Genomic DNA, 12,241 nt, shown 5'->3' with positions numbered 1-12,241 from the left:
GAAAGTAGCTCATCAGAAAACAGTTTTGAGAAAGGTGCAAAGTAACAGTAGCCCATAATTGAGCATATTGGGGGAAATATGGATATTAAGGGTATGTTTAAATAGGTAGATCTCTACAAGAACTTAACAAACTTTTAGATAGAGACCATAGCTAAATTTAGTTACTGCATCCCCAGAACAAAATACAGTGACCAGCACATAGCAGATGCTCAATAAATGCTGAGTACATTTATGGGCTATGAAATAGAGAGCATGACATTCCATTCAAAAGAGTGAAAAGTGAGAATTATTTCAATCCTACCTAGAAGAAGCTTAGTATGCTTGAACCCCAGGATAACACCGAATGGTCATTAATTAGGTGGGAAATCAGTGTGAGTGCAGAACTAATCAAGGGTTGAGAAGAAAATATACCACCGGAATAGAGTGTGTTTTTGAAGGAGGAGGATACTTCCAATACTTTCTGAATCTTTGAAAGGGTGGTGAGTAGGAATACAAAAATTCATAATCAAGAATGAGCATGGTGTGCCATAAAGATAGGATATCAGCCTAGACAGATAAAGAGGAGTCACACTGGAGCGTGTGTGTGTGCGCGTGTGCGTGTGTGCACGCATGTCCATGTGCATATGCACACACATTTGTGTGAAAGGGGGTAAGGATTGACTGGAAATCTGGAGATTTAGGCTCAGCTTTAACCATAAGGCCTGAGTGTATTTGTGAGGTTTCATAGCAGGGAAATGATGGATGCAAACAAGGCTTAAACAAGATTAACCTAGAGGAATGAAAAATGGATTGGGAGTGAAGAGGTTGCAGAGACAGGAGTACAAGGCTGGGACTATTATAAGAACCTCTTGCGTACTTACTCAGGTCATGGAAGAAGCCAAGGAGATGCTCTCTGAGCAGTGCTGATTGGCTACACTCATTAAACAGCCTTACACCCTTTGAATCAGCGCTTTCACTTCTACATATGTATCCTGTAGAAAAAAATAAAGATGTGAGCAGGGATTTGTCCACCAGCCTGCAAACTGCAGTTTTCTTTAGACAATGGTTAATTAAATTATGAAAAATATTATAACCACTAAAAATAATATAAATGTACATATTGAAGAGGAAAAATGTTCATGGTATATGAAATAAAAAAGCAGATTTACAAACAATATGCATGATCAAAAATAAATATTTATAGTGTTCACGCTGCAATAAAACATCAACATTGGCTCTATCTAGCTGATAGGATTAGCAGTTAATAGCTTTTCTTCTAATGTTTATTTTCTGACATTTCTACATTAATAAAGTTTTATTAAAATTAGTTATTTTTACAAAATAATCATCCTTGTATAAAATTCTGAAGTCGGAGACTAGGTGAGTATAAGTTAAAACGAAAGGCAGATGCCCCATAATTTATTACATATTTACTTGTTTTCCATGGAGTTGGCTGGTAATCAGCAGGGGGCAAATGGTGCTGGTCCTGGGTAAGCAAGTTCAAGTCCAAATGTGAGTGACATTTGCATAGATAGATATTTTTGTGCTATGAAAAAAATACTCTTTAAGAAAAAGAGATTTAAATGCAAAAAAGAAAAGAAACGGAGAGCTAAAGATGTCCAAAGCTCGAGAAAAGGAAAGGAAATTGAATGCATGAGGAAAAAGCATCTTAATCTTGAGGATGGTGGGAGAGGTCCTGAGAGATACAAGAATTTCAAGAAAGAGCTGGTAGACAATAGATCCAATACTATAGAAAGATGTATGTGAACTGAGGAAAAGTCTCTAACTTTGAAAAGTCATCAGTCTTTTTTGAGGTCCAGATATCGTCAAGAGTGTAATATTTATGAAGCTGGGCAAAGACCATAATTTCAGGAATTTCAACAAAAATTAGTGGTTATAAAAAAGACAGCGAAACAGAGTAGAATGTTACTCTAGGAGTTTGCTATTTATACATCTGTTCATTCAATTCACAGACATAAGTGGAAGAACCATTAGAAGCCCTGAGAGAGTAACGACAAGAGACAAGATGTGGCTCTAGCAGGTACTCAGCAATGCTGTCAATTTTATAAGGCATGGTCTCATAAAAGAGCAGCACCTCTTTCTCCAACAAAGAAGAAAAAAAGGAAGACAAGATAAGAAAGTCACTATGAGTCTTTTAGGTAAAGGGTGGGTGGAAATTTTCCTTTCAATAACCTTCAACTTTAAAGTAAGGTAAAATGAGAGGTCATCTGTCAAGAGTTGGAAGGCAAAGAGGGTTCTAATTTAAGGAGAGTAAAGAACATTGGGGGAAATTATTGCAAAAGTGATGAAAGAGAAGTAGAAGGATTTTCAACCTCAGACCATAATGACACAAGATCACCAGGCAGCACTAGGAGCCTGGCTAACACTGGGGAGCAGGAAAGGAATCAAGAGCCACCACTTCATCAGCCATTACTTAATCCTGCAGCTGGGGGACAATGGGGAAAGCAGGACCCTGGAGATGACTCAAGCTTACACCAGCAAAGACTGAGAAGCAAGTTCAACAGGTACTCCTCGGAGCAAGCAAACTGTTATCAAGGAGGAGAGCTTTGATGACGTCCACTCTGGTTTCCAGGCGTAGCCAAGAGGTAGGTAGAGCCAGAAGAAAGCTAGATGACCAGATGCGTTGAAGGGCTGAGTCTGGCAGAGACTATTATCAAAACCATTTTCCTTTTTCAAATGGCTTCACAGCTAGACGGCACTTTCCAACCTGACTTAGAGTTAGGTGTGGTCACTGAATAAGTTCTGGAAAATGGAATGAGGTGTTTGTTTTATATACCACTTTTAAGCTAAGGTGGTTAAGATGAGTGTGCTTCCCCCATGGTCTCTTTGTCCATTCATTATTTTAAAAGCAAGTACTTCAAGGATGTAGAGAAGGATGAGACAACAAAATAAAAGGAATCTGGGTCCCATGGATCACATGGAAGGTGTCTAATCAAAATAAAAAATACACATGTGGATGGGCAATGATATGCATGAAAAATAAACCCTTTTTTAATGAGTCACTGAAATTTATAGTTTTATTTATTACAACAGCTAGCATCACTTTAACCAATATGTTAAACTACTGGTGATCCATGTTCACTGACTGGGAGAAGCAGCAGATTAAGAAAAAAAAAAAAAAAAGTAGGAGGAGGAAGAGCCAGATTTGAACTGCTGGAGGTAGAAGAATGACTGGAAAGTGGTCATAGAGAGGGGAAAACTGTGTAGCTCTGCCAGTGAGAGACATATAGCAGTTGTCCTGAAGGAACTGTCATGTCAACCTACTGGACTTTAACATCAGAAGAGATAAGTGCAGGCGTATTGGGTCAGAAGAACTGAGAATTACTTAGATGCCTGACAAATAAGGATGCTGAGGCTCAGTTTAAAAATACTTGCTCAATAAGGGATCCTAGATCAGATGAAAAGGATTTCTGGCTGTAATAAACCAAAATTTTCTGTGTGACTTGCAGGAGAGGTCACAAAATATTTCAGAACAGTGTTTTTCAATCGTGGGATGATTTTGTCCCCCAAGGGTCATTTGGCACTCTCTGGAGATATTTTTGGTTGTCACATCTGATGGCTGGGATGTTACTGGTATCTAGTGGGTATAGTCTAGGTGATGCTGCTGAATATCCTGGGATGCACAGGCTAGCTCCGCAGGGGGAGATAATTACCCAACTCAAAGTAGCAGTAACAACAAGATTGTGAAACTGAGAGCATTATGTGACCATGACAATGAAAATCTGGTTTCCAGTTTTAATAAAAACTAATTGTGAGGCTAACCTAAAGTTAGTTTGACCTTAACATTAGCCTACCATTTTAGCATATTTATTTTTCCAAAATCTCATTTTATCTAAAGTGAACTCCTATGGAGAAACACAAGCTTCCCAATAAAGTAGGTATTAATTGCTGAAAGGCCCCAAGAGTTTGGCTTATGCTTACAAAATTGCACACCACTGAAAATTAAGATTTGCCAAGGATAAAAGTCACTGTATAAATCAATAATCCCATGGGGTAAAAAATGCTCAGCCCTGCAGAGATATTCTGTTTTCCCCCTGAAGATCCATAATTGTTTGCCATATTGGTGACCCCTTTAGAGACGAAACAGAGGAAAAAAATCTATTGTGTCAAAGGGAGTCATAGAGTTTTCTGGCTCATTTGAACAACACTGAGGTGAAAGTGGCTGTAAGACTCTATTTGACAGGTGGAGGTGGCGGACAGAAGCTCACAAAGGACATGTCATCAGCAATCAAACTCTAGGTTAGTTAGACTTCATGCTGCTTTCTTGAAAACTTCTTTCTGTTTTTCTTAATACCCATGATTAATCTCAGCTTGACCGAGGGAATTTTCTTTTCCCTCTCTTCATGTTGTCCTCATTTTTAGTTGCAGGAAAATATATCGTTTAACATATTAATCTTGATAGGAAGCATATGTTTAAGTACCATATTGGGGTTTACATACATGTATATTCACACTGCATATACATGTATGTATGCATAGAAATAAGTACCCTAACAGTATGTTACTAGTAACATATCATTCTTTCTCATTAACAATTTCAGAAGATATCCTGACAACTATGAAATGCTCTGATTATGGTTCTATAGACACATATTAGAAAGCTTAATTATGATTTCACTCAATTTGATGAATGCTTGCTTAAGATACATACTTTATTTTCAAGGTTTCCATTAATTTTTGAAATATCATCCCATTATTAAATTAGACCATCAGTCATATTCTCTAAAATATTTTTACTGAGGTAACATTTAATGGTATAACTTCTGTTCTTATAAGATCACTAGAACCAGTTGTTCGAACAATATTTACAGATCATTTACAAATTTATAAGCCATATGTTGGTCAGTGTAACACTGAATATCCCTTAGGAATATGATAAATTCATGTTTATGCTTAGTTTCAAGGTTTATTTACAGATGAATGTAATGCAACATTTGTTCAGGTTATAAAATGTTTATTTTTGATATTCAAGTCAATAAACATGTATGTGATTGTGAAACACATATGTTAATGAGTTCCCAGAAGAAAGAAAAGAAAGGAAGAGGAAAAGATAAAAAGGAAAGAGAAAAGGAAGAGAAGGGGCTTTTGAGAATGAATTAGGACAGTGATTGCTTGAAACTTCCAGCAACTCTGAAAGGTAGTTTATTTTCTAAATAAGGAGCAAAGGTAGAAAAAATGAGAATTTAGAGAGTGCTGTAAAACAAAGTGACAAAAAACATTTGCAAAAAAGAAAATACAATCTCCAGTCTAAAGAAAAGTATGTTTAACCCACTCTGTATAAGAGATACTTAATTTGTTATAGGGAAAAATAAAACTTAGTGGAAACTTTCCTATTCTGATAATAACAAAACAGAGGTTGGGGAGGAGACATCAACACAGACAATAGATGTTCAAGGGGCTTGAGTGAATGAGTCAATTTTGGAGATAATTTTAATATAAATGAAGTAAGAAACAACTTTAGTTTTTTAAATGTTTTTCATTACCCATATTTTAAATCAGTTTATTATTTATTATTATATAAGCCTGGATTTTGGAATTATACATATATGATTAGATTTTGTGCATCTTAATCATTGCTTTGAATTATTTCCAAAAATTGATTTCACCTAAATTATTCAAGCATCTATGTCACAGTCAGAGCTCAGAATCCTGTCACCGTGGTCACCTGGGAGCATTCTTAGTTAAATTTTAATGATCAGACCATGTTAACGTTCTTAAAATACAAATTATTAGCATTTATTGGGAGGATGGTTTATTCAAAGATCTAAATCAGGATTAAAAATAAATGATGATTTGAACATATAATTCAAGACTTCTTTTTATTTCCTTAGCCACTTTGAATTTATAGTCAAACTCAGTGCTTAATTGAAATAACCATCTTACTATAGGTGCCTGTTAACATTTACTCCTCTGGTTCCTCGTGTTTTCTTGGGCCTACTTTTGATTATTATATTTAAGTATATAAACTGCCTCATGTACAAAATAAATCAAATAAATACTATGTTTGCTGTTTTTAAGGAAGCAATTGTATTCAGATAGTATTCCATAAGTGATAATAATTCAGAAATAATCAGTATTCCCATTCATGTTAATGTAAATTAGCGATGCAGATCAATAAATCCCACAGGTTCAATATTCAAGAAAAATTGATTATACCTAAAGTAAATTACACTCTGAAAGTATAGGATATCAGTAATAGCTCAAATTATGGTCCAGAGCAATAATACTATAATTCTCTAGGCTCTTAACATTCACTTCCACAAGATACACCATAACTAGGATACATTAGGTAAACTAGAAAGCCAAGTGAAAAAAAATCACAAGCTGGTTGAATTTTTACACCATAATGAATTTAAAAAAACCTTTTTTGCAAATTTGTTCATGTTTACACATAGTAGAATCTTACAAACTCAACATGTGTGCAGAGTAAACTACCTCAATTGCAAAAACATATATAACAAAAGTATTTATTTATTTATTTATTTAATTAATTTTTCACTGTGTGTTGTATTTATTTATTTTTTAAGTATCTTCTATTGATTATGTTCATGTCCATGGGTCATGCATATAAGTTCCCAGCTTCACCCTTTCCTATATATATTTTTAATTAATTAATTTTTTATAACAGTGAAAAATAACAATTCCCCCCACTCAGACTTAAGACCCTTTATAATCTTATAAAGGACAATGGGCGAAGGTCTATAGCAAAGGTATTTAAATGAGTGCACCCACGTTGGTGTAGTAACTACAAGAACAACAATACACTGCCTTTTAGAAGTCCCAAAAGAGACTCGTATTTTTAATGACAGGGAGAGAAAGATTTGAAATTAGCATATTCATTATTTGTATGTAAATTGATGATTCCAACAGCTGCTTCAGGGTGTTAAAAAACTGTTTGTTCTATTAAACAGTTTGAGCATTCTCCTTAAGATCTTGTTTACCTGTTTAATTTGCTGAACAATGTGGTTTCTTTAGAGCACCGGAGGGAAAGAAAGATTAAGATTGCCTGTCCCTGATGTCATCTCTCCTCGGGTGAGATCCTTATGCAAAAAGTGAGAGGAGAGGCCGTTGTTCAATACGAATATTTGGTGACTTTCTATGTTTTTGAAATGCTGCAGCATTTTTGGTTTTGGCAGGGATGTATTTTGCAGCAGTAAAAATCATCTTTCTACACAGCCTTATATCTTCCCTAGTCATGGATCCTTTAGTGAAGCTCAGAGTAAAAAGGCAGAACATTTCAGACAAAGTAAAGGTTTTTCTCAAGAATGACTGACACACTCTCATCTATGATCTTCATCCTGGCACCCGATCAGCTTGTCTCAAAATGGATGCCGCGGGAGGACTGAAGGATCCCAGCACTCACTATTCCCTACTTTATTTTTTTTTTTTTATTTTTTTTTAAGTATATTTTATTGATTATGCTGTTACAGTAGTTCCAATTTTTTCCCCTTTACTCCCCTCCACCCAGTATCTCCCTCCCCCAGCATCCCCCCCCAAGTCCATACCCATGGTTCGTAAAAAATAACTATCCCTCCCTCTCAGATATTAAGACCCTTTGTAATCTTGTAAAGGACAATGGGCGAAGGTCTCAAGCTCCTCTAGCTGCTTCAAGCTGGACATGGTCGTCGTCCTACCTACCCTTGGGTCCAGAAATCCCTAATAAGAGTGGGGGTGTGGAGGGGAGGGTGGCCTTCCCACATGGGGAAGGATCATGCAGACTCCAGGTCAGTTGGCTGTCTCCGGACAACGGCGTGCTTGGTTTAGCAGGCTGGCATCCTTGTTGTGTTCTGGGGGCAACAGATTTGGCAAAAAGGGTTAAAAAGCATCATTCAATCCATAACTACTAGGTGGCAAAAGGCAGGGATTAATTTTTCAATGTTCCACATTAGGAGAAAAAAAAAAAAAAAAAAAAGGGCTTCTTTGGAGGAAGGTGTGCTAGGCACATCTCTCCTGTCCAAAACCCTTTTGCCCATTTTATTTAGTTTGGTTGTTTTCCTGAAAGATGGCTAGAAGGGACCTTAAGGCACAATGGAAAACCAGAAAGACTTGGAAAGGACAGGTGTGTACAGGCAAGGATGAATGCCAGGTATGTGGCCCAGCTTCTGTGCACTGAAGAGCAGACTGAGGGCCACCCTAAATGTTCCTTGGGTAAGTTCCAGCAAAACAGAACTAAAGATCATAAGTGATCATTTGCTGCTCTTGTTATGCTTATGCAAATGAACAGGATAAATTAAAAATGGACTTAATGTAGTCCCTTTAAAGACAAGGAGAGTAATCTTAGGGAGAAAAATCAGTATTCAAGGAAAATCACAATGATCAGTGGCAGACTGTAAAGTAGGGCAGCTAACCGTCTTAAAAGTTTCTTCCCTACTTTAGATTTCAATTATGAGAACCTTTCATTTCATTGTTAAGTAAACATGAATGAGAGTTTTAAACAGAAAACCAAGCTGTAGGCTCTGATGTTTGTTCTAAGATCCCCCATTGTCTCCAGGGTTCCTCTCCTTGCAGGGACCCCTTCTGCGGGCTCCTGTCAGCCCATAGAAATAATCCAGTGTTAGATCTTGTTCAGGACACTGATTTAAATCCTTTAGCCTTCACCCGCACCCATTCCCTTCCCTCTACCTGTCCTTTGATTTAGATCAGGGCTATGCAAACTTCAGCATGCACATGAGCCACACAAAGGGCCTTGTGAAAATGCAGATTCTGACCGAAGGATGGGGTAGGGGCTGATATTATGCATTTCTAAAAAGCTCCCAGGTGAGGCTGCTGTTTATAGACCACACCTGACTAGCAAAGAAACTAGAAAAGTTAATCTAAAATCCCTGGTTTTACCATGGGTGCAGTAATATTGATGAAAATAATAATAACACTAACAGTTAACACATATATTCTATACATATATATCATTTAATTTGTTGTTCTTTTTTTCCATGAATGTGGAATCTGAGGTAGAGAGATTAATAATGTGACCAAAATGACACAACTAAGGACAGAGTCAGGATTCAAACCCAAGTAGTTCGGCCCCAGACCTGCTTTTGAACTTGACCTAAACTGTGATTCCCTTTCAGCTGTCGGGTTTCAGCTTTCCCACAGGTTTTCTGATTCTCTTGTGCTTATGCCCCCCGCGTCTTCTAGTTCTCTGGTGAAACCTATTCAGGCATTCAGACCCACTGAACCAACTATTCCAAGGGGCTGGGAAATAACAACAGGAAAAGATTCAGATTCACTTCAATCTAGACTGAGACATTTTATAAACCTTTAGGATCTCTGAACATAAACTTCTCACCAGCAGTAATCACACATAAATTAAATAAATGCAATCAATAACTTTGCTGTGTCTACCCCAAAGCTATATCAGCCCACTCAGTACACCAAGTTTTGGGATTACTGGATAATATACTGTGGGATCCCAATATGCCCAGTTGCTGGCAGAAGCCTTTAATGGCATTGACCATTGTGATGGCCCAAGAGAAGACTTTTAGAAGGATGACTATGTCACTTAATATGTGCTAGTAAAGACATCATTATCAGTGACACTTAGGCTGACAGTAGGACCTATGATAGATAAATACCATGACACAAAAGTAGATAGCACTGGTCAACAGGCATGAAAAATGCAGATCCCACCATATCCATAGTTGTGCTAAGATTGGGAGGCCAACATCCATGGTCTATGTGTTGATTCTAGGATGTAGCCTGAGGTTATACAAGAAGCCGAGACACCTAAGAAACTATATTACTTCTTAAAAATCATAATTAAGGAGACATATCCCTTATAAGGCACACCATGATCTTGAGTATTCTTGTGGTGGTCAAGGAGTGTCCTATACAAAATATCCAGGCCAAGAGGCACCAGGCTCTGGGATATTTGCAATAGAGTTCACAAGAATACCTCCTGTGCAAGACAGAAGGAGTCTCTCATTTGGTATAAAAATAGTGAGCAAAAGTATTTTCTGCCTTATTTTCCTACAGGATTTTTGCCTACAGTCATAATTCTAATGGACTACATTTTGTTGTCTTCCGCCTGCTTTTAGCATCCCCAGTCTATCACCACATTATTCTTCATGCCGAGGGAAATGTGTTTTCAAACCTGAATTTGGCCAAGCTTCTTCATTGCTGTTTGAAAAATTATATTATGTCACATGCCCAAAGACTCGACTCTTCAGCTGAAAAGTTCTATTAGCCCTGCAGTATTCCAGTTGTTCATGGTATTTTCAAAAACAGAATCCCAAGACTGATATTGGGTTTTAATAATATCCCAAGTGTGGGAGCAACAGAAAGTGAAATGAAGGACACACTTCAAACATCCCAAATTGTTTTCAACTATCTCAAAAAGAAGAAAGGGAAAGAGATGAAAGGAAGGAGGAAAGAAGGAAGAAAAAAATGAAGTGGATCTTCCAAAGCCATTTTCTTAGACAACACAGCTGCTATTGGGACAGTCCTTCCAAAAGTTTGTACCTTTGCTCAGTAAATCTTCACTGAGGGCATTCTATGTTCAGTACACTGTATGAAGTACAAGACAGACATGATCCTTGACCTCAGGAAAGATGCAGAACAGTAATTCATGCAATCCATCTTCAATATGTGATAAAACCACTTCAAATGATTTAAAAAACTACTTTAGTTCTCCTAGGGCTTTTATTTTCTACCACCCTTTCCTTTTATGAGCATTGTTCTGTAGATTCTTACAAAAGTCTGGCAAATACTGAACTGTACATTTGCATTAGTGTATTATTATTAAACCTATCCCATTTGGACAGTTAGTAGGGAAACAGGCTGAGAGACCTTGTAGTTGGTAAGGCAGAGTTAGAACAGCAAAGCTGGAAACAGAATATGGTTCAATATTATATACTTAAAGAATTTAACAAGAACATCAATAATAAAGGCTGTTTTTCAGCACTTTGTATACAGTATCTATCTTTTTCTATTACCATAGCAATGCCTTGAGCAAGTACATTTATTAAAATCACTTTCTGAGTAATACAAAATGATGCTCTGAGAGGCTGAATAATTTGCCTCAAACAAAAGCCAAATCCAAGTAGTCTAATCCATAGATAATGCTCTCAAATGCCATGATATGCTGGCCTCCTAGAACCTGGCATATGGTGAGGGAAAGTAGAATGCCAGCCAAATCATTTCTAGCTCAATTAAAAGAAGATTCCAAGTGTGGTTGAGAATCATAAATTAGATACTAATAGCTAACCTAAAGTTATAGATGATGGGGTTTAGGGAAAGAGTGAGGTGAACAGCAAAACAGAAAGTCCAGACAAATTTGCTGCAGTTAACACTCTCTGATAGGGTCCCCTCAGAAGATCTGAGGTGTCAACCCTGAGCATGTATTTCAAATAATCTCCAAGGCTGAGTGTTCCTACCCCAGTATCTGATAAATGCACAATTTCTTACCACTAATGTTTCACCTTATGATATTGCCACTGGGCTTAGTCACAAAGTACTATCAGCACTGAAGTAGCCACCACTTTTCCCATAACAGTGTTACTTATTAAAGACACTGGGGTACAAATGGACTCTTCTGTTGTGAACGATGAGAGGATCCCCTGACAGACTCTACAAATGCCTTTAAAATTTGCACCAATCATTAGTATATTATATATGCTGCTGGGGAGATAATTCCTCACCCTTAACAGTCACAGCCTTTGCAGGCCTGAGGACATGTCCATGTACTTGGAATAAGGCACTTCCCCATGAACTTGGAAAAGAAATATAATCTTGAGTTATCTAGGGCGCTTTTCCAACAACTTTAATGTATAGATACTTCCCTGATACCTTTTCTGATTGAGCTAATGCTATAAATAACTGTCTGGAATCTTAGAGAGGCCTTAAATTATTTGTAGAAAGGGTGACCAAGAGTGAAATTTACTGAGAAATTCAAGAAAATATATAAAGTATCAACATAAATAACCTGTCTATAAGGATGCCTTTCATAGAATAATCACATTATTCCAGAAAACATGATGTTGGTTATATTAAATGCCCATATCCAGAAATAGACAACACAAAAATACTGATGGACCACAAAGTATTCTGGTTAAAAATTTAGCCACCCTCAAGTCTTTCTGACTCCAAACCCTTTACTCTTAGTCTTTATTCTGTTGGATCTAACACGGTGAGAGATTCAGAGTGTATTCTGTAGACGCAGGTGAGTGAACAGAGTATTGTGAGGTAATAAAGGAATTGACTGAGTTGAGTATAGATAATTATGTAACATTAGAACTGGGAAAGA

The sequence above is a fragment of the Furipterus horrens genome, unplaced genomic scaffold (assembly GCF_987537825.1).
Source record: "Furipterus horrens unplaced genomic scaffold, mFurHor1.1.pri manual_scaffold_7, whole genome shotgun sequence".
NCBI classification, from domain to species: Eukaryota; Metazoa; Chordata; class Mammalia; order Chiroptera; family Furipteridae; genus Furipterus; species Furipterus horrens.
Note: the sequence above shows the minus strand (reverse complement) of the source record.